The following is a 22,676-nucleotide window of genomic DNA, read 5'->3' as shown; positions in this document are numbered from 1 at the left end:
GTCTAGGGGTATGATTCTCGCTTAGGGTGCCCTTGATTCGTTAGAGAAAGTTTTCTGACTATCTGATGCTTCTGACGCCATGTGAAATGAATTCAACTTAGTGGCTCGTTGGTCTTAGGGGTATGATTCTCGCTTTGGGTGTGAGAGGTCCCGGGTTCAAATCCCGGACGAGCCCATACAGATGTTATGTGTTTTACAGGGCACTATGTCTTTCATTAAAATGTCTTTCGAAGAATTCCAGTTTGTCAGCAGATAGTGTCACCACATAAAACATTCCTTTGCATAGTGGCTTGCTGGTCTAGGAGTATGATTTTCGTTCATGCAATGAAAAATCCCAGATTCAAATTTCGGTTGAGCCCTTACACTTGTCTGCTGTTTTGTAAGGTCGTTGTGGCTTACACAGAGGCCTTTTTTCTGAGAATGCCAGTTTGTCAGCAGATAGTGTTGCCATATAAAGTTGCTGTTTTGCAGTGGCTCGGTGGTCTAGGGGTATGATTCTCACTTAGGGTGCCCTTGATTCGTTAGAGAAAGATTTCTGACTATCTCACGCCTTGTGAAATTATCTCAATTTAGTGGTTCATTGGTCTATGGGTATGATTCTCGCTTCGGTTGCGAGAGGACCCGGGTTCAATTCTCGGATGAGCCCTTGCAGGTGTAATGTGTTTTACAGGGCATTATATCTTTCGTAAAAACGTCTTTCAAAGAATTCCAATTTGTCAGCAGATAGTGTCGCCACATAAAATATTTCTTGCATAGTGGCTTGCTGGTTTAAGAGTTTGATTCTCGTTCATGCCATGAGAAATCTTAGGTTCAAATTTCAGTTGAACCCTTACAGTTGTCTTTTGTTTTGTAAGGGCGTTGTGGCTTACACAGAGGCCTTTTTCTGAGAGTGCCGGTTTGTCAGCAGATAGTGTTGCCATGTAAAGTGGCTATTTCGCAGTTGCTCGTTGGTCTACGGGCATGATTCTCGCTTAAGGTGTGAGAGGTCCCGTTTTCAAATCCTGGACGAACCATTGCAGAAGTCCCGGGTCCAAATGAAGCAAAAGCCCATCTGTTCCTTCTGATGTCTTGTAAAATATTCAAGCTTTTGTGGCTCGTTGGTCTAGGGGTATGATTCTCGCTTAGGGTGCGAGAGGTCCCGGGTTCAAATCCCGGACGAGCCCTTGCAGTTATTCTGTTGTTTTACAGGGCATTATGGCTTTCATAAAAAACGTTTTTCGAAGAATTACAGTTTGTCAGCAGATAGTGTCGGCACATAAAGCATTCCTTTGCATAGTGGTTTGGTTGTCTAGGACTATGATTCTCGTTCATGCCGTGAGAAATCCCAGATTCAAATTTCGGTTGAGCCCTTACAGTTGTCTGCTGTTTTGTAAGGGCGTTGTGGCTTACACAGAGGGCTTTTTTCTGAGAATGCCAGTTCGTCAGCTGATAGTGTTGCCATATAAAGTTACTGTATTGCAGTGGCTCGTTGGTCTAGGGGTATGATTCTCGCTTAGGGTGCCCTTGATTCGTTAGAGAAAGTTTTCTGACTATCTGATGCTTCTGATATCATGTGAAATTAATTAAGTTTGGTGGCTTGTTGGTCTAGGGGTATAAATCTCGCTTCGGGTGTGAGAGGTCCCGGGTTCAAATCCCAGACGAGCCCTTACAGGTGTTATGTGTTTTACAGGGCACTATGTCTTTCATTAAAATGTCTTTCGAAGAATTCCACTTTGTCAGCAGATAGTGTCGCCACATAAAATATTTCTTGCATAGTGGCTTGCTGGTGTAGGAGTATGATTCTCGTTCATGCCGTGAGAAATCCCAGATTCAAATTTCGGTTGAGCCCTTACAGTTGTCCGCTGTTTTGTAAGGGCGTTGTGGCTGACACAGAGGCCTTTTTTCTGAGAATGCCAGTTCGTCAGCTGATAGTGTTGCCATATAAAGTTACTGTTTTGCAGTGGCTCGTTGGTCTAGGGGTATGATTCTCGCTTAGGGTGCCCTTGATTCGTTAGAGAAAGTTTTCTGACTATCTGATGCTTCTGACGCCATGTGAAATGAATTCAACTTAGTGGCTCGTTGGTCTAGGGGTATGATTCTTGCTTCGGGTGTGAGAGGTCCCGGGTTCAAATCCTGGACGAGACCTTGCAGTTATTCTGTTGTTTTACAGGGCATTCTGGCTTTCATAAAAAATGTTTTTCGAAGAATTCCAGTTTGTCAGCAGATAGTGTCGGCACATAAAGCATTCCTTTGCATAGTGGTTTGGTTGTCTAGGACTATGATTCTCGTTCATGCCGTGAGAAATCCCAGATTCAAATTTCGGTTGAGCCCTTACAGTTGTCTGCTGTTTTGTAAGGGCGTTGTGGCTTACACAGAGGGCTTTTTTCTGAGAATGCCAGTTCGTCAGCTGATAGTGTTGCCATATAAAGTTACTGTATTGCAGTGGCTCGTTGGTCTAGGGGTATGATTCTCGCTTAGGGTGCCCTTGATTCGTTAGAGAAAGTTTTCTGACTATCTGATGCTTCTGATATCATGTGAAATTAATTAAGTTTGGTGGCTTGTTGGTCTAGGGGTATAAATCTCGCTTCGGGTGTGAGAGGTCCCGGGTTCAAATCCCAGACGAGCCCTTACAGGTGTTATGTGTTTTACAGGGCACTATGTCTTTCATTAAAATGTCTTTCGAAGAATTCCACTTTGTCAGCAGATAGTGTCGCCACATAAAATATTTCTTGCATAGTGGCTTGCTGGTGTAGGAGTATGATTCTCGTTCATGCCGTGAGAAATCCCAGATTCAAATTTCGGTTGAGCCCTTACAGTTGTCCGCTGTTTTGTAAGGGCGTTGTGGCTGACACAGAGGCCTTTTTTCTGAGAATGCCAGTTCGTCAGCTGATAGTGTTGCCATATAAAGTTACTGTTTTGCAGTGGCTCGTTGGTCTAGGGGTATGATTCTCGCTTAGGGTGCCCTTGATTCGTTAGAGAAAGTTTTCTGACTATCTGATGCTTCTGACGCCATGTGAAATGAATTCAACTTAGTGGCTCGTTGGTCTAGGGGTATGATTCTTGCTTCGGGTGTGAGAGGTCCCGGGTTCAAATCCTGGACGAGACCTTGCAGTTATTCTGTTGTTTTACAGGGCATTCTGGCTTTCATAAAAAATGTTTTTCGAAGAATTCCAGTTTGTCAGCAGATAGTGTCGGCACATAAAGCATTCCTTTGCATAGTGGTTTGGTTGTCTAGGACTATGATTCTCGTTCATGCCGTGAGAAATCCCAGATTCAAATTTCGGTTGAGCCCTTACAGTTGTCTGCTGTTTTGTAAGGGCGTTGTGGCTTACACAGAGGGCTTTTTTCTGAGAATGCCAGTTCGTCAGCTGATAGTGTTGCCATATAAAGTTACTGTATTGCAGTGGCTCGTTGGTCTAGGGGTATGATTCTCGCTTAGGGTGCCCTTGATTCGTTAGAGAAAGTTTTCTGACTATCTGATGCTTCTGACATCATGTGAAATTAATTCAATTTGGTGGCTTGTTGGTCTAGGGGTATGAATCTCGCTTCGGGTGTGAGAGGTCCTGGGTTCAAATCCCAGACGAGCTCTACAGGTGGTATGTGTTTTACAGGGCACTATGTGTTTCATTAAAATGTCTTTCGAAGAATTCCAATTTGTCAGCAGATAGTGTCGCCACATAAAACATTCCTTTGCATAGTGGCTTGCTGGTCTAGGAGTATGATTCTCGTTCATGCCGTGAGAAATCCCAGATTCAAATTTCGGTTGAGCCCTTACAGTTGTCCGCTGTTTTGTAAGGGCGTTGTGGCTGACACAGAGGCCTTTTTTCTGAGAATGCCAGTTCGTCAGCTAATAGTGTTGCCATATAAAGTTACTGTTTTGCAGTGGCTCGTTGGTCTAGGGGTATGATTCTCGCTTAGGGTGCCCTTGATTCGTTAGAGAAAGTTTTCTGACTATCTGATGCTTCTGACATCATGTGAAATTAATTCAAGTTGGTGGCTTGTTGGTCTAGGGGTATGAATCTCGCTTCGGGTGTGAGAGGTCCCGGGTTCAAATCCCAGACTAGCCCTTACAGTTTTATGTGTTTTACAGGGCACTATGTCTTTCATTAAAATGTCTTTCGAAGAATTCCACTTTGTCAGCAGATAGTGTCGCCACATAAAACATTCCTTTGCATAGTGGCTTGCTGGTCTAGGAGTATCGTTTTCGTTCATGCCATGAGAAATCCTAGGTTCAAATTTCAGTTGAACCCTTACAGTTGTCTTTTGTTTTGTAAGGGCGTTGTGGCTTACACAGAGGCTTTTTTCTGAGAATGCCGGTTTGTCAGCAGATAGTGTTGCCATGTAAAGTTACTGTTTTGCAGTGGCTCGTTGGTCTAGGGGTATGATTCTGGCTTAGGGTGCCCTTGATTCGTCAGAGAAAGTTTTCTGACTATCTGATGCTTCTGACGCCATGTGAAATTTTATCACTGTTGTTGCTCGTTGTTCTAGGGGTATGATTCTCGCTTAGGGTGCGAGAGGTCCTGGGTTCAAATCCTGGATGAGTCCTTAGAAATATTATGTGTTTTATAGGGCACTATGTCTTTCATTAAAATGTCTTTCGAAGAATTCCAGTTTGTCAGCAGATAGTGTCACCACATAAAACATTCCTTTGCATAGTGGCTTGCTGGTCTAGGAGTATGATTTTCGTTTATGCAATGAAAAATCCCAGATTCAAATTTCGGTTGAGCCCTTACACTTGTCTGCTGTTTTGTAAGGTCGTTGTGGCTTACACAGAGGCCTTTTTTCTGAGAATGCCAGTTTGTCAGCAGATAGTGTTGCCATATAAAGTTGCTGTTTTGCAGTGGCTCGGTGGTCTAGGGGTATGATTCTCACTTAGGGTGCCCTTGATTCGTTAGAGAAAGATTTCTGACTATCTCACGCCTTGTGAAATTCTCTCACTTTAGTAGTTCATTGGTCTATGGGTATGATTCTCGCTTCGGTTGCGAGAGGACCCGGGTTCAATTCTCTGATGAGCCCTTGCAGGTGTACTGTGTTTTACAGGGCATTATATCTTTCGTAAAAACGTCTTTCAAAGAATTCCAATTTGTCAGCAGATAGTGTCGCCACATAAAATATTTCTTGCATAGTGGCTTGCTGGTTTAAGAGTTTGATTCTCGTTGATGCCATGAGAAATCTTAGGTTCAAATTTCAGTTGAACCCTTACAGTTGTCTTTTGTTTTGTAAGGGCGTTGTGGCTTACACAGAGGCCTTTTTCTGAGAATGCCGGTTTGTCAGCAGATAGTGTTGCCATGTAAAGTGGCTATTTTGCAGTTGCTCGTTGGTCTACGGGCATGATTCTCGCTTAAGGTGCGAGAGGTCCCGTTTTCAAATCCTGGACGAACCATTGCAGAAGTCCCGGGTCCAAATGAAGCTAAAGCCCTGCTTCAATGTTTGTTAGATAAGGATTTCTGACCATCTGTTCCTTCTGATGTCTTGTAAAATATACAAGCTTTTGTGGCTCGTTGGTCTAGGGGTATAATTCACGCTTAGGGTGCGAGAGGTCCCGGGTTCAAATCCCGGACGAGCCCTTGCAGTTATTCTGTTGTTTTACAGGGCATTCTGGCTTTCATAAAAACATTTTTCGAAGAATTCCAGTTTGTCAGCAGATAGTGTCGGCACATAAAGCATTCCTTTGCATAGTGGTTTGGTTGTCTAGGACTATGATTCTCGTTCATGCCGTGAGAAATCCCAGATTCAAATTTCGGTTGAGCCCTGACAGTTGTCTGCTGTTTTGTAAGGGCGTTGTGGCTTACACAGAGGGCTTTTTTCTGAGAATGCCAGTTCGTCAGCTGATAGTGTTGCCATATAAAGTTACTGTATTGCAGTGGCTCGTTGGTCTAGGGGTATGATTCTCGCTTAGGGTGCCCTTGATTCGTTAGAGAAAGTTTTCTGACTATCTGATGCTTCTGACGCCATGTGAACTGAATTCTACTTAGTGGCTCGTTGGTCTAGGGGTATGATTCTCGCTTCGGGTGTGAGAGGTCCCGGGTTCAAATCCCGGACGAGCCCTTGCAGTTATTCTGTTGTTTTACAGGGCATTATGGCTTTCATAAAAAACGTTTTTCGAAGAATTCCAGTTTGTCAGCAGATAGTGTCGGCACATAAAGCATTCCTTTGCATAGTGGTTTGGTTGTCTAGGACTATGATTCTCGTTCATGCCATGAGAAATCCCAGATTCAAATTTCGGTTGAGCCCTTACAGTTGTCTGCTGTTTTGTAAGGGCGTTGTGGCTTACACAGAGGGCTTTTTTCTGAGAATGCCAGTTCGTCAGCTGATAGTGTTGCCATATAAAGTTACTGTATTGCAGTGGCTCGTTGGTCTAGGGGTATGATTCTCGCTTAGGGTGCCCTTGATTCGTTAGAGAAAGTTTTTTGACTATCTGATGCTTCTGACATCATGTGAAATTAATTCAATTTGGTGGCTTGTTGGTCTAGGGGTATGAATCTCGCTTCGGGTGTGAGAGGTCCCGGGTTCAAATCCCATACTAGCCCTTATAGGTGTTATGTGTTTTACAGGGCACTATGTCTTTCATTAAAATGTCTTTCGAAGAATTCCACTTTGTCAGCAGATAGTGTCGCCACATAAAATATTTCTTGCATAGTGGCTTGCTGGTGTAGGAGTATGATTCTCGTTCATGCCGTGAGAAATCCCAGATTCAAATTTCGGTTGAGCCCTTACAGTTGTCCGCTGTTTTGTAAGGGCGTTGTGGCTGACACAGAGGCCTTTTTTCTGAGAATGCCAGCTCGTCAGCTGATAGTGTTGCCATATAAAGTTACTGTTTTGCAGTGGCTCGTTGGTCTAGGGGTATGATTCTCGCTTAGGGTGCCCTTGATTCGTTAGAGAAAGTTTTCTGACTATCTGATGCTTCTGACGCCATGTGAAATGAATTCAACTTTGTGGCTCGTTGGTCTAGGGGTATGATTCTCGCTTCGGGTGTGAGAGGTCGCGGGTTCAAATCCCGGACGAGACCTTGCAGTTATTCTGTTGTTTTACAGGGCATTCTGGCTTTCATAAAAAACGTTTTTCGAAGAATTCCAGTTTGTCAGCAGATAGTGTCGCCACATAAAGCATTCCTTTGCATAGTGGTTTTGTTGTCTAGGACTATGATTCTCGTTCATGCCGTGAGAAATCCCAGATTCAAATTTCGGTTGAGCCCTTACAGTTGTCTGCTGTTTTGTAAGGGCGTTGTGGCTGACACAGAGGCCTTTTTTCTGAGAATGCCAGTTCGTCAGCTGATAGTGCTGCCATATAAAGTTACTGTTTTGCAGTGGCTCGTTGGTCTAGGGGTATGATTCTCGCTTAGGGTGCCCTTGATTCATTAGAGAAAGTTTTCTGACTATCTGATGCTTCTGACGCCATGTGAAATAAATTCAACTTTGTGGCTCGTTGGTCTAGGGGTATGATTCTCGCTTCGGGTGTGAGAGGTCCCGGGTTCAAATCCCGGACGAGCCCATACAGATGTTATGTGTTTTACAGGGCACTATGTCTTTCATTAAAATGTCTTTCGAAGAATTCCAGTTTGTCAGCAGATAGTGTCACCACATAAAACATTCCTTTGCATAGTGGCTTGCTGGTCTAGGAGTATGATTTTCGTTCATGCAATGAAAAATCCCAGATTCAAATTTCGGTTGAGCCCTTACACTTGTCTGCTGTTTTGTAAGGGCGTTGTGGCTTTCACAGAGGCCTTTTTTCTGAGAATGCCAGTTTGTCAGCAGATAGTGTTGCCATATAAAGTTGCTGTTTTGCAGTTGCTCGGTGGTCTATGGGTATGATTCTCACTTAGGGTGCCCTTGATTCGTTAGAGAAAGATTTCTGACTATCTCACGCCTTGTGAAATTCTCTCACTTTAGTGGTTCATTGGTCTATGGGTATGATTCTCGCTTCGGTTGCGAGAGGACCCGGGTTCAATTCTCTGATGAGCCCTTGCAGGTGTACTGTGTTTTACAGGGCATTATATCTTTCGTAAAAACGTCTTTCAAAGAATTCCAATTTGTCAGCAGATAGTGTCGCCACATAAAATATTTCTTGCATAGTGGCTTGCTGGTTTAAGAGTTTGATTCTCGTTGATGCCATGAGAAATCTTAGGTTCAAATTTCAGTTGAACCCTTACAGTTGTCTTTTGTTTTGTAAGGGCGTTGTGGCTTACACAGAGGCCTTTTTCTGAGAATGCCGGTTTGTCAGCAGATAGTGTTGCCATGTAAAGTGGCTATTTTGCAGTTGCTCGTTGGTCTACGGGCATGATTCTCGCTTAAGGTGCGAGAGGTCCCGTTTTCAAATCCTGGACGAACCATTGCAGAAGTCCCGGGTCCAAATGAAGCAAAAGCCCTGCTTCAATGTTTGTTAGATAAGGATTTCTGACCATCTGTTCCTTCTGATGTCTTGTAAAATATACAAGCTTATGTGGCTCGTTGGTCTAGGGGTATGATTCTCGCTTAGGGTGTGAGAGGTCCCGGGTTCAAATCCCGGACGAGCCCTTGCAGTTATTCTGTTGTTATACAGGGCATTCTGGCTTTCATAAAAAACGTTTTTCGAAGAATTCCAGTTTGTCAGCAGATAGTGTTGGCACATAAAGCATTCCTTTGCATAGTGGTTTGGTTGTCTAGGACTATGATTCTCGTTCATGCAATGAAAAATCCCACATTCAAATTTCGGTTGAGCCCTGACAGTTGTCTGCTGTTTTGTAAGGGCGTTGTGGCTTACACAGAGGGCTTTTTTCTGAGAATGCCAGTTCGTCAGCTGATAGTGTTGCCATATAAAGTTACTGTATTGCAGTGGCTCGTTGGTCTAGGGGTATGATTCTCGCTTAGGGTGCCCTTGATTCGTTAGAGAAAGTTTTCTGACTATCTGATGCTTCTGACGCCATGTGAAATGAATTCAACTTAGTGGCTCGTTGGTCTTAGGGGTATGATTCTCGCTTTGGGTGTGAGAGGTCCCGGGTTCAAATCCCGGACGAGCCCATACAGATGTTATGTGTTTTACAGGGCACTATGTCTTTCATTAAAATGTCTTTCGAAGAATTCCAGTTTGTCAGCAGATAGTGTCACCACATAAAACATTCCTTTGCATAGTGGCTTGCTGGTCTAGGAGTATGATTTTCGTTCATGCAATGAAAAATCCCAGATTCAAATTTCGGTTGAGCCCTTACACTTGTCTGCTGTTTTGTAAGGTCGTTGTGGCTTACACAGAGGCCTTTTTTCTGAGAATGCCAGTTTGTCAGCAGATAGTGTTGCCATATAAAGTTGCTGTTTTGCAGTGGCTCGGTGGTCTAGGGGTATGATTCTCACTTAGGGTGCCCTTGATTCGTTAGAGAAAGATTTCTGACTATCTCACGCCTTGTGAAATTATCTCAATTTAGTGGTTCATTGGTCTATGGGTATGATTCTCGCTTCGGTTGCGAGAGGACCCGGGTTCAATTCTCGGATGAGCCCTTGCAGGTGTAATGTGTTTTACAGGGCATTATATCTTTCGTAAAAACGTCTTTCAAAGAATTCCAATTTGTCAGCAGATAGTGTCGCCACATAAAATATTTCTTGCATAGTGGCTTGCTGGTTTAAGAGTTTGATTCTCGTTCATGCCATGAGAAATCTTAGGTTCAAATTTCAGTTGAACCCTTACAGTTGTCTTTTGTTTTGTAAGGGCGTTGTGGCTTACACAGAGGCCTTTTTCTGAGAGTGCCGGTTTGTCAGCAGATAGTGTTGCCATGTAAAGTGGCTATTTCGCAGTTGCTCGTTGGTCTACGGGCATGATTCTCGCTTAAGGTGTGAGAGGTCCCGTTTTCAAATCCTGGACGAACCATTGCAGAAGTCCCGGGTCCAAATGAAGCAAAAGCCCATCTGTTCCTTCTGATGTCTTGTAAAATATTCAAGCTTTTGTGGCTCGTTGGTCTAGGGGTATGATTCTCGCTTAGGGTGCGAGAGGTCCCGGGTTCAAATCCCGGACGAGCCCTTGCAGTTATTCTGTTGTTTTACAGGGCATTATGGCTTTCATAAAAAACGTTTTTCGAAGAATTACAGTTTGTCAGCAGATAGTGTCGGCACATAAAGCATTCCTTTGCATAGTGGTTTGGTTGTCTAGGACTATGATTCTCGTTCATGCCGTGAGAAATCCCAGATTCAAATTTCGGTTGAGCCCTTACAGTTGTCTGCTGTTTTGTAAGGGCGTTGTGGCTTACACAGAGGGCTTTTTTCTGAGAATGCCAGTTCGTCAGCTGATAGTGTTGCCATATAAAGTTACTGTATTGCAGTGGCTCGTTGGTCTAGGGGTATGATTCTCGCTTAGGGTGCCCTTGATTCGTTAGAGAAAGTTTTCTGACTATCTGATGCTTCTGATATCATGTGAAATTAATTAAGTTTGGTGGCTTGTTGGTCTAGGGGTATAAATCTCGCTTCGGGTGTGAGAGGTCCCGGGTTCAAATCCCAGACGAGCCCTTACAGGTGTTATGTGTTTTACAGGGCACTATGTCTTTCATTAAAATGTCTTTCGAAGAATTCCACTTTGTCAGCAGATAGTGTCGCCACATAAAATATTTCTTGCATAGTGGCTTGCTGGTGTAGGAGTATGATTCTCGTTCATGCCGTGAGAAATCCCAGATTCAAATTTCGGTTGAGCCCTTACAGTTGTCCGCTGTTTTGTAAGGGCGTTGTGGCTGACACAGAGGCCTTTTTTCTGAGAATGCCAGTTCGTCAGCTGATAGTGTTGCCATATAAAGTTACTGTTTTGCAGTGGCTCGTTGGTCTAGGGGTATGATTCTCGCTTAGGGTGCCCTTGATTCGTTAGAGAAAGTTTTCTGACTATCTGATGCTTCTGACGCCATGTGAAATGAATTCAACTTAGTGGCTCGTTGGTCTAGGGGTATGATTCTTGCTTCGGGTGTGAGAGGTCCCGGGTTCAAATCCTGGACGAGACCTTGCAGTTATTCTGTTGTTTTACAGGGCATTCTGGCTTTCATAAAAAACGTTTTTCGAAGAATTCCAGTTTGTCAGCAGATAGTGTCGGCACATAAAGCATTCCTTTGCATAGTGGTTTGGTTGTCTAGGACTATGATTCTCGTTCATGCCGTGAGAAATCCCAGATTCAAATTTCGGTTGAGCCCTTACAGTTGTCTGCTGTTTTGTAAGGGCGTTGTGGCTTACACAGAGGGCTTTTTTCTGAGAATGCCAGTTCGTCAGCTGATAGTGTTGCCATATAAAGTTACTGTTTTGCAGTGGCTCGTTGGTCTAGGGGTATGATTCTCGCTTAGGGTGCCCTTGATTCGTTAGAGAAAGTTTTCTGACTATCTGATGCTTCTGACATCATGTGAAATTAATTCAATTTGGTGGCTTGTTGGTCTAGGGGTATGAATCTCGCTTCGGGTGTGAGAGGTCCTGGGTTCAAATCCCAGACGAGCTCTACAGGTGGTATGTGTTTTACAGGGCACTATGTGTTTCATTAAAATGTCTTTCGAAGAATTCCAATTTGTCAGCAGATAGTGTCGCCACATAAAACATTCCTTTGCATAGTGGCTTGCTGGTCTAGGAGTATGATTCTCGTTCATGCCGTGAGAAATCCCAGATTCAAATTTCGGTTGAGCCCTTACAGTTGTCCGCTGTTTTGTAAGGGCATTGTGGCTGACACAGAGGCCTTTTTTCTGAGAATGCCAGTTCGTCAGCTGATAGTGTTGCCATATAAAGTTACTGTTTTGCAGTGGCTCGTTGGTCTAGGGGTATGATTCTCGCTTAGGGTGCCCTTGATTCGTTAGAGAAAGTTTTCTGACTATCTGATGCTTCTGACGCCATGTGAAATGAATTCAACTTAGTGGCTCATTGGTCTAGGGGTATGATTCTCGCTTCGGGTGTGAGAGGTACTGGGTTCAAATCCCGGACGAGCCCATACAGATGTTATGTGTTTTACAGGGCACTATGTCTTTCATTAAAATGTCTTTCGAAGAATTCCAGTTTGTCAGCAGATAGTGTTGCCATATAAATTTGCTGTTTTGTAGTGGCTCGGTGGTCTAGGGGTATGATTCTCACTTAGGGTGCCCTTGATTCGTTAGAGAAAGATTTCTGACTATCTGACGCCTTGTGAAATTCTCTCAATTTAGTGGTTCATTGGTCTATGGGTATGATTCTCGCTTCGGTTGCGAGAGGACCCGGGTTCAATTCTCAGAAGAGCCCTTGCAGGTGTACTGTGTTTTAAAGGGCATTATATCTTTCGTAAAAACGTCTTTCAAAGAATTCCAATTTGTCAGCAGATAGTGTCGCCACATAAAATATTTCTTGCATAGTGGCTTGCTGGTTTAAGAGTTTGATTCTCGTTGATGCCATGAGAAATCTTAGGTTCAAATTTCAGTTGAACCCTTACAAATGTCTTTTGTTTTGTAAGGGCGTTGTGGCTTACACAGAGGCCTTTTTCTGAGAATGCCGGTTTGTCAGCAGATAGTGTTGCCATGTAAAGTGGCTATTTTGCAGTTGCTCGTTGGTCTACGGGCATGATTCTCGCTTAAGGTGCGAGAGGTCCCGTTTTCAAACCCTGGACGAACCATTGCAGAAGTCCCGGGTCCAAATGAAGCAAAAGCCCATCTGTTCCTTCTGATGTCTTGTAAAATATTCAAGCTTTTGTGGCTCGTTGGTCTAGAGGTATGATTCTCGCTTAGGGTGCGAGAGGTCCCGGGTTCAAATCCCGGACGAGCCCTTGCAGTTATTCTGTTGTTTTACAGGGCATTATGGCTTTCATAAAAAATGTTTTTCGAAGAATTCCAGTTTGTCAGCAGATAGTGTCGGCACATAAAGCATTCCTTTGCATAGTGGTTTGGTTGTCTAGGACTATGATTCTCGTTCATGCCGTGAGAAATCCCAGATTCAAATTTCGGTTGAGCCCTTACAGTTGTCTGCTGTTTTGTAAGGGCGTTGTGGCTTACACAGAGGGCTTTTTTCTGAGAATGCCAGTTCATCAGCTGATAGTGTTGCCATATAAAGTTACTGTATTGCAGTGGCTCGTTGGTCTAGGGGTATGATTCTCGCTTAGGGTGCCCTTGATTCGTTAGAGAAAGTTTTCTGACTATCTGATGCTTCTGACATCATGTGAAATTAATTCAATTTGGTGGCTTGTTGGTCTAGGGGTATGAATCTCGCTTCGGGTGTGAGAGGTCCCGGGTTCAAATCCCAGACGAGTCCTTACAGGTGTTATGTGTTTTACAGGGCACTATGTCTTTCATTAAAATGTCTTTCGAAGAATTCCACTTTGTCAGCAGATAGTGTCGCCACATAAAATATTTCTTGCATAGTGGCTTGCTGGTCTAGGAGTATGATTCTCGTTCATGCCGTGAGAAATCCCAGATTCAAATTTCGGTTGAGCCCTTACAGTTGTCCGCTGTTTTGTAAGGTCGTTGTGGCTGACACAGAGGCCTTTTTTCTGAGAATGCCAGTTCGTCAGCTGATAGTGTTGCCATATAAAGTTACTGTTTTGCAGTGGCTTGTTGGTCTAGGGGTATGATTCTCGCTTAGGGTGCCCTTGATTCGTTAGAGAAAGTTTTCTGACTATCTGATGCTTCTGACGCCATGTGAAATGAATTCAACTTAGTGGCTCGTTGGTCTAGGGGTATGATTCTCGCTTCGGGTGTGAGAGGTCCCGGTTTCAAATCCCGGATGAGCCCATACAGATGTTATGTGTTTTATAGGGCACTATGTCTTTCATTAAAATGTCTTTCGAAGAATTCCAGTTTGTCAGCAGATAGTGTCACCACATAAAACATTCCTTTGCATAGTGGCTTGCTGGTCTAGGAGTATGATTTTCGTTCATGCAATGAAAAATCCCACATTCAAATTTCGGTTGAGCCCTTACACTTGTCTGCTGTTTTGTAAGGTCGTTGTGGCTTACACAGAGGCCTTTTTTCTGAGAATGCCAGTTTGTCAGCAGATAGTGTTGCCATATAAATTTGCTGTTTTGTAGTGGCTCGGTGGTCTAGGGGTATGATTCTCACTTAGGGTGCCCTTGATTCGTTAGCGAAAGATTTCTGACTATCTGACACCTTGTGAAATTCATTATGTCTTTCGTAAAAATGTCTTTTGAAGAATTCCAGTTTGTCAGCAGATAGTATTGCCATGTAAAGTGGCTGTTTTGCAGTAGCTTGTTGGTCTACGGGCTTGATTCTCGCATAAGGTGCGAGAGGTCCCGTTTTCAAATCCTGGACGAACCATTGTAGAAGTCCTGGGTCCAAATGAAGCAAAAGCCCTGCTTCAATGTTTGTTAGATAAGGATTTCTGACCATCTGTTGCTTCTGAAGTCTTGTGAAATATTCAAGCTTTTGTGGTTTGTTGGTCTAGGGGTATGATTCTCGCTTAGGGTGCCCTTGATTCCCTTTAGAGAAAGATTTCTGACTATTTGATGCTTCTGACGCCATGTGAAATCCTATCACTTTAGTGGCTCATTGGTCTAGGGGTGTGATTCTCGCTTCTGGTGTGAGAGGTCCCAGGTTCAAATACCCGATGAGACCTTGCAGGTGTCCTGCGTTTTACAGCACATTATGTCTTTCATAAAAATGTCTTTCGAAGAATTCCAGTTTGCCAGCATAAAGTGTCGCCACAAAACATTACTTTGCATAGTGGCTTGCTTGTCTAGGAGTATGATTCTCGTTCATTCCGTGAGAAATAACAGGTTAAAATTTCGGTTGAGCCATTCAGCATATAGTGTTGCCCTGTAAAGTTGCTGTCTGAGAGAACTATGCTTTTAAGCCAGGGGTCACCAAACTTGTTCCTGGAGGTCTTAAAATGACAACCAAAGAGGTTGTTTACAGTTTTTTCCAGTTGTTTACACACATTTTCTGAAAGCATGTCTCATATTGTCAGAACTCTACACACAAATCACAAAACACACACACATTGGGCAAAACTCTTCAATTCTTCTGCAAAATGAAACTATAAGTTCAAAACAATGTGATTTCTTCTCAAAAAGGTATTTTGTTTTCAAATAACACACACAAGCCATCACATTAGTAGATATTCATAAGATCAGTTGAACACTAATGTGCTTAATGTAAAACACTATGACCACTTCTTCTCTATTCATCATAATGACTTTCTGTAAGCCTTCTTCTGTTCAGTGTTACACTTACTACAGACAGTACATAGACCTACAGAAGTCCATTGTAAAATTTTTCGAAAATTGTTTTAATACAAAACAAACAAATACCAAATATATTTTACTGTATTTTCCTCACAAAAACAGCGTACACAGTGTTCATCCCAACCAACACAAAGTTGCAGAAAATGTGGTCTACATATACCATCAACAGAAGTATTTACTAAATACAGTTACAGTAAAAAAATAAATAAATAAAAAAACAGCTATACTGCCTTCTCTTTTCTGTATTGGTGTGGCCAAGCAGTGGGGCAAATGTCACCTTGCATGGCAAATCCAGCCACGAAAAGCATCAACTGCTATAGCTTGGAGAAGGGGTATACATGTGTTTGGATTTCGGTCATACACTTTTCATCTCTAGGCAGGAAAAAAATCCTTAATAGGTTTGAGGAATGGAGAATATGGAGGGGGAGATAAACAACTTAAAAACATGGGTGTGCAGTCAACTAGTTGTGAATCAGATGAGCTCTCAAATGTAACTCATTTTGTCGCACTATCCATTATGCCTCAAAGCTATACAGTTTTATAATTAATTTCGTTAATCTGTATAAAAAAAGCACACGCACCACCTGAACTAAGGCGCTGCTGGGATTTGAGCCCAGGATCTCCTGTTTACAAGGCATTTTGACCAGCTAAGCCACAGCGCCACAAAAATTAATTGTAAGAGACATTTGCCCGATAACAAAAATCGAAGAAGAAATAAATACACAACAAAAACCAGCATGTCAGGATGCAGAAAATGCTGACAAGACGGACGTGGTCTTTTAGAGTCTGGATGATCATGTCTCAAACCTGACCGGTAACCTGGCCTCTGTTCAAGATCAAAGCAAAAAATGCATTATTTTATTTTTATTTAATCTACCCTTAATCATGTGTTAAGTGTTTTTTGGAATATCCAGTTTCATTACATCCAAACCCTCTGTCAGCTCGAAAAATGGAAATCATTTAATCTAAGATAATGGATAGCGCATTGGACTTCTTGGCTGTGAACTGAGTCATTTAAAGGTTTTGAGTTCAAGTCCCACCAGCGTTGCAAGCTTTGCCCTTTTTCTTCACTGACTTAGGAGTGGTGCGTTTCCAACATTTTTGGCATCTGTCCATCCTGTTCTGCTTTTTAATTTCATTGCGCAGTGCAGGCTCAGATACTAGGGGTACTCTACAATGAAGCCGATGACTTAATTGAGCTGTTTTAAATAAGGGAGATTAGAAAACGGTGTAGGGCCAAGTAAGCTTAAGGAATGACTCAAAGGCAACCTGTGGTTTTGGGCAAAAGTGTCTACCACCTATTGTTGAGATCACGCCTTTTGGAATAGTCGTACAAGAGCCTCTTTATGCATGTGCAAAGTAACTAAGTAGAAAGCATAGTAAATTTTGCTTTTCCCCCACTGTCTTAGATGAAACTGCGTTTGGAAGTATCGTGTCCAGAGGTTTTCTTCTTTTAGTGTTAAGACTAAGTTGGCCAGAGCACCTGTCTTGGGAACAGCAGGTGCTAGATTCAAATCCAAATTGCACCTTTCCCTCAGATTTCCATTTTCCAAGCTGAATCTGGGTTTGGATGTAATGAAACTGGAGATTCCAAAAAACACTTGACACATGATTAAGGGTAGATTAAATAAAAATAAATCAATGCATTTTTTGCTTTGATCTTGAACAGAGGCCAGGTTACTGGTCAGGTTTGAGACATAATCATCCGGACTCTAAAAGACCACGTCCATCTTGTCGGCATTTTCTGCATCCTGACATGCTGGTTTTTGTTGTGTATTGGTTTGTTCTTCTTCGTTTTTTGTTATCGGGCAAATGTCTCTTACGGTCATTCATTGTGGTGCTGTGGCTTAGCTGGTCGAAGCGCCTCTCTTGTAAACAGGAGATCCTGGGCTAAATTGATCCAGGTGGTGAATGCGCTAGTTTTATAGAGCTGACCGGAATGCATAATAAAATTGTATAGCTTTGAGGCCTAATGAATAGTGCGACAAATAGACTTAAACAACCTCTTTGATTGCCATTTTAGACTTGCTGTCTTTTTTTAGTCTCTGTGTGCAAAACCGTCTTGCCTTCATTTCAGCTTTAGTGCTGTGGCTTAGTTGGTCAAAGCGCCTGTCTCGTAAACAGGAGATCCTGGGTTCAAGTCCCAGCAGTGCCTATTGTACATGTGCCAGCGTTGCTTTTTCTTAAGAGTTACGAGTGTTTACGCAGCGGGATGTTTAGCAGTCGGTTTCTAAACAAAACTCAAATCCTTAAGAACGCTACACGTTTAAGAGGACTTTGGACGATGGCTTTATATAGCATAATGTGGTAATGCCTAACCAATTGGACTTTAATATTTCAAGTCCAGACATTCACACATGCAGCGCTGCCATTGTTAGTTTTTTTTTTTCTTTTTTCGATTAAACAATTAGCCCTTGTCAACATCGTTTGACCCTGTGGCTTAGTTGGTCAAAGCGCCTGTCTAGTAAACAGCAGATCCTGAGTTCAACTCCCAGCAGTACTTTGTCTGCAGTTGGCTGTTCTTTCATGGGCCAGAGAGTCCCAAAAAGTGCTTTTTGGTGCAGTTTCTGTGGTGCAATGGATAGCTTATTGGACCTCTAGGCTGTGAGGTGAGCCATTCAAAGGTTGTAGGTTCGAGTCCCACAAGAGTGTCAAGCTTTGCCCCTTTTCTTCACTGACTTAAGGTGTGGTGGGTTTCTAACATTTCAGGCATCTGTCCATCCCGTTTTGCTTCTTTCTTTCATTGCGCAGTGCAGGCTCAGATACTAGGGGTACACTACAATGAAGCCGATGACTTAATTGAGCTGTTTTAAATAAGGAAGATTATAAAACGGTGCAAGGCCGAGTGGACTTAAGTAATGACTCGAAGGCAACCTGTGGTTTAGGGCAAAAGTGACCGCCACCTATTGTTAAGATCACACCTTTTGGATTTGTCATACAAGAGCCTCTTTATGCATGTGTAAAGTAACTGAGTTGAAAGCATAGTAAATTTTGCTTCCCCCCACTGTCTTAGATGAAACTGCGTTTGGAAGTATCGTATCCACAGTTTTTTTCTTTTAGTGTTAAGACTAACGGCTGTTTCAAACCGCAAGCGCCAGCAGCGCGTGTTTTTTCGGCGTCCATGTTAACAGATTAGAGCTTTCATACTGCACGCAACAGCAGCGCGTCAGAGCGAGGCGTGAGCGTCGCTGAAGCAGCAGTGCAGCGATAGTTTTGGCGCCGGGTCTATTTTTGACGCGCTGCTCACGCTCAATTAAAGTGACAGTGCATTGATAATGACCAAAACACAATGAATGACAGTAAAAAAGTAGCAATTGTACCCAATAAATGCCTTAATAATGTCAACTGATTTATATATAGTCAGTTGTAACCCAGGTTACTAGTGGGTAGTACACAGCAATAGAGCAAATAGAAACACCCTTATAAATATGAAAAAAAAACATTGGCAGAGTACTCGATTAAATAATATATATTAAAATTATTTATTTATTTAAATAATTCATAATCGAGTATTAAACAGCATTCAAGGGAATAGTGCTTTAGAATAACATCATCGTGCCTTACACTATAGCAGATCAGATTTACAAACAATAACAAATCTCTCTCTCGTCTGTTAGCTTGTGTTTACCGTTGCTATGGTGATTCAGTGTTCGCAAGGGAATGCAGAGATGTAAGTTTTTAAATTAATAACAGTAGAAAACTATTAGATATATATCAAGGCCTCAAGGCTCTGTTCTTGGGCCACTTCTCTTCTCCATCTACACATCATCTCTAGGACCAGTCATCCAGAGAAATGGATTCTCCTACCACTGCTATGCTGATGATACCCAGCTATACCTCTCTTTTCATCCTGATGATCCCTCGGTTCCAGCTCGCATCTCAGCCTGCCTGTTGGATATTTCACACTGGATGAAAGATCATCATCTTCAGCTGAACCTCGCAAAAACGGAAATTCTTGTAGTTTCTGCTAACCCGACTCTACACCATAATTTTTCAATCCAGATGGACGGGGCAACCATTACTGCATCCAAAATGGTGAAAAGCCTTGGAGTAACGATTGATGACCAACTAAACTTCTCTGAACACATTTCTAGAACTGCTCGATCGTGCAGATTCGCACTCTATAACATCAGAAAGATCCGACCCTTCTTTTCTGAACATGCAGCTCAACTCCTTGTTCAAGCTCTTGTTCTCTCCAAACTGGATTACTGCAACTCTCTACTAGCTGGGCTTCCAGCTAACTCTATCAAGCCTCTTCAACTGCTCCAGAATGCAGCAGACGAGTGGTCTTCAATGAACCGAAATGAGCACATGTCACTCCGCTGCTAGTCCGTTTGCACTGGCTGCCAGTTGCTGCTCACATCAAATTCAAAGCTCTGATGTTTGCCTACAAAGTGACTTCTGGCCTTGCTCCTTCTTATCTGCTCTCACTTCTGCAGATCTATGTGCCCTCCAGAAACTTGCGTTCTGTGAACGAACGCCGCCTCGTGGTTCCATCCCAAAGAGGGAAGAAATCACTTTCGCGAATGCTCACGCTCAATCTGCCCAGTTGGTGGAATGAACTCCCTAACTGCATAAGAACAGCAGAGTCACTCGCTACTTTCAGGAAACGACTAAAAACTCAACTATTTAGTCTCCACTTCACTTCCTAATCTGCAATTGCCTCTCTGAATATCACACTAACTGTACCCACAAAAAAAAAAAAATACTAATACTAATACTACTAATACTTCCCTTCTTAGACTTTACAGACCTGAAACTTGCCTACAGCACTTATTCATTGTTGCTCTTAGTTGTGTAAGTTGCTTCCTTGTCCTCATTTGTAAGTCGCTTTGGATAAAAGCGTCTGCTAAATGACTAAATGTAAATGTAAATATATATTTTAATGTTTTAAATGTGTATTAACTGTAAAAACTGACCATTAATAAGATGCTGAAATGATTTCTATCATATATCTTTAATGAAGGATTGAGAGAAAAAAACAAGATTTGTATCTGTGAGTGAAATCTGCACACGAGTGCCCCCTGGAGTTTTCCTGGCTTTTCGCTTTGATTTTGAATGATTTCCTTGGTGAGTTCGTGTTTTTTTTTTTTTATTGTTTTCATTATAACATGATTAAAACTAGTGTCAAAAATGTGTTTCATTAATTAACCATTTGTTTGGTCTAGTAAAAACACAGTATTATACACAGTATTATACAAGTGATTGTGTAAAGTTTAAGTGAGAGAGTTTAAGTAAAATGCTGTCATTTGTAAAAAGAAAATGCCAAATAGGAGAAAGAAGTAGGAAAAACACAGAAATTCAGCAGAGAGAAGCATATACATGGTCATTTATTGTTGCTGTTTATTTACAAATGTGTTAAGCTGAGATAATGCATACACTGTAAAATGCTAATGGTTTTTTTCTCCCCTTTGTTTGTTTGCTTGTGCATCTTCTTCTGGTTTTTCATCGGTGAGATGTTCTATTGAAGTCAGTTGCTGAATGTGATCTGCTCTGCATTCAAATTAATTGAAGTGTGAACTCTTTTCTGGATTTGGATTGTCTCAACTTCCATCGGTGCGTGTCTAATTGTGGAGTTGGACTGTCGAGCCTCCCATTAAGTGGATTTTTTGGATACACCTGTTGGAAAGATACAAAGTGAAACCTATTCAGCGTCATGGTAAGAGTGTAAATTTACAACAAACTCACAAGTGCAACATCCTGGATCTCTGGAACTGAATTTGCAACCTAGTTGTTTTGCAAAAGAATCTTTTTGAGTGTTCATCACCTGTACTGGACTTTTGGGAAAATTTGAAATGTTTTAAGTAAATGTTTTATTTTCATTTTTATTTGTACATTGTTTCATTGGAGTGTTCATTTGTTGCAATTTTTGAAGCTTTATAGAGAGAAGTTAATTGGTTTAAGAAGGGAAACCTTGATTATATATTAAATAATAAAACAATTTTAATATTGTACTATTAAGAGGGTTTTGGACGATGGCTTTATATAGCATGGTATGGTGATGCGTAACCAATTGGACTTTAAAATTTTTAAGTCTAGACATTCAAACATGCAGTGCTACCGTTTTTACCGTTTCTTTTTTCGATTAAACAGATACCCCCTGTCTGGTTTTGTGGCTTAGTTGGTCAAAACACCTGTCTAGTAAACAGAAGATCCTATGTATGAATCCCAGCAGTACTTTATCTGCAGTGAGCTGTGCTTTTATGGGCCAGAGAGTACCAAAAATTGCTTTCTGTGCAACAGTGCTAGAGGCAGGAGCTCTGTGGTGCAATGGATAGTTCATTGGACTTCTAGGCTGTGAGCTGAGGCCAGTGCGAGCCAGGATGAGCCGGGGCAATTGCCCAGGAGGTTAAGCAGTGAGGCCGAAATCATGTTGCGTTTCCACTGTCGGGCTAGTAGCTCGCAGCACGTCACGCAAACCCCGCCCCATAACATCCCCCGAATCAAACATCACACAACCCGCCCACTTCAGCAGGAATCAGCCAGATAAAGCACACCATCACATCCTCACGAAACCATTCAAATAAAGACAACTGTCTTCCTTCCTTCAAGTCCCTTCAGCTACTTCAGAACGTAGCAGCATGAGTGGTCTTTAATGAATTGAAAAGAGCACATGTCACTCCGCTACTCACCCGTTTGCACTGGCTGCCAGTTGCTGCTCGCATCAAATTCAAAGCTCTGATGTTTGCCTACAAAGCAACCTCTGGCTTTGCTCCCTCTTATCTGCTCTCACTTCTGCAGATTTATATGCCCTCAAGAAACTTGCGTTCTGTGAATAAACGTCGCCTCGTGGTTCCATCCCAAAGAGGGAAGTAATCACTTTCCCGAACTCTCGCATTCAATCTGCCCAGTTGGTGGAATGAACTCCCTAACTGCAACAGAACGAGTCACTTGCTGTCTTCAAGAAACAACTTAAAACTCAACTATTTAGTCTTCTCTTCACTTCCTAATCTGCAATTGCCTCTAGCTATACCACTAACTGTACTCAAAAAAAAAAAAAAAAAAATTCTTACATTACTAATGCTTTCCTTCTTAGACTTTACAGCCCTGAAACTTGCCTACAGCACTTATTTATTGTTGCTCTTATAGTTGTGATAATTGCTTCCTTGTCCTCATTTGTTAGTCGCTTTGGATAAAAGCGTCTGCTAAATGACTAAATGTAAATGTAAAACAGCGAGCTGTGTACACGCCCTTAAAATGACACATTATAACACATTATAATAAAAAAATCTGGATTGTGTTTTGAACTGAACCTAGACTGGCACACTCAGAAGAACCATAATAATAATGTTAAATCATTAAAAAAGGGGTAAACTATGTGCCCTTTAAGCAATGTGTTAACTTTATTAAATATTCAATAATCATCAAGATTGATAAAAAAGTTCAACACACACAGCAGTGAACGTGTGCGCGCACACACACACACAGCAGTGAACGTGTGCACACACACATCAGTGAACATGTATACACACACACACACACATCAGTGAACATGTATACACACACACACTCAGTTGGTACAGTAGGCCTACATACTGTATCTACCTTGGAAGAAGTGA

The 22,676-nt window shown here is 42.2% G+C and overlaps 1 long non-coding RNA gene and 8 other non-coding genes across 9 annotated transcripts; all 9 read left to right on the top strand.

Annotated features, from left to right (window-relative positions):
* The first annotated feature begins 1,091 nt into the window (after positions 1 to 1,091).
* On the top strand, positions 1,092 to 1,163 carry trnap-agg (transfer RNA proline (anticodon AGG)). Its single transcript has one exon. It is a non-coding gene; the product is annotated as a tRNA-Pro (tRNA).
* Positions 1,164 to 5,955: 4,792 nt separating this feature from the next.
* trnap-cgg (transfer RNA proline (anticodon CGG)) lies at positions 5,956 to 6,027 on the top strand. The gene has a single exon. It is a non-coding gene; the product is annotated as a tRNA-Pro (tRNA).
* Positions 6,028 to 7,398: 1,371 nt separating this feature from the next.
* Positions 7,399 to 7,470, top strand: trnap-cgg (transfer RNA proline (anticodon CGG)). The gene has a single exon. It is a non-coding gene; the product is annotated as a tRNA-Pro (tRNA).
* A 950-nt stretch (positions 7,471 to 8,420) lies between these two features.
* Positions 8,421 to 8,492, top strand: trnap-agg (transfer RNA proline (anticodon AGG)). Its single transcript has one exon. It is a non-coding gene; the product is annotated as a tRNA-Pro (tRNA).
* Positions 8,493 to 9,891: 1,399 nt separating this feature from the next.
* Positions 9,892 to 9,963, top strand: trnap-agg (transfer RNA proline (anticodon AGG)). Its single transcript has one exon. It is a non-coding gene; the product is annotated as a tRNA-Pro (tRNA).
* A 2,652-nt stretch (positions 9,964 to 12,615) lies between these two features.
* trnap-agg (transfer RNA proline (anticodon AGG)) lies at positions 12,616 to 12,687 on the top strand. The gene has a single exon. It is a non-coding gene; the product is annotated as a tRNA-Pro (tRNA).
* An 889-nt stretch (positions 12,688 to 13,576) lies between these two features.
* Positions 13,577 to 13,648, top strand: trnap-cgg (transfer RNA proline (anticodon CGG)). Its single transcript has one exon. It is a non-coding gene; the product is annotated as a tRNA-Pro (tRNA).
* A 3,550-nt stretch (positions 13,649 to 17,198) lies between these two features.
* trnat-cgu (transfer RNA threonine (anticodon CGU)) lies at positions 17,199 to 17,272 on the top strand. The gene has a single exon. It is a non-coding gene; the product is annotated as a tRNA-Thr (tRNA).
* A 1,480-nt stretch (positions 17,273 to 18,752) lies between these two features.
* Positions 18,753 to 20,864, top strand: LOC148680571 (uncharacterized). The gene is made up of 2 exons (XR_015942994.1): positions 18,753 to 20,187; positions 20,574 to 20,864. It is a non-coding gene; the product is annotated as an uncharacterized LOC148680571 (long non-coding RNA).
* The last annotated feature ends 1,812 nt before the right edge of the window (positions 20,865 to 22,676 follow it).

The sequence above is a fragment of the Danio rerio genome, chromosome 4 (assembly GCF_052040795.2).
Source record: "Danio rerio strain M-AB ecotype USA chromosome 4, GRCz13ab, whole genome shotgun sequence".
In the NCBI taxonomy this organism is placed as follows: Eukaryota; Metazoa; Chordata; class Actinopteri; order Cypriniformes; family Danionidae; genus Danio; species Danio rerio.
The sequence above is the reverse complement of the archived record's forward strand: the minus strand, read 5'-3'. Positions and strand labels throughout refer to the sequence as shown.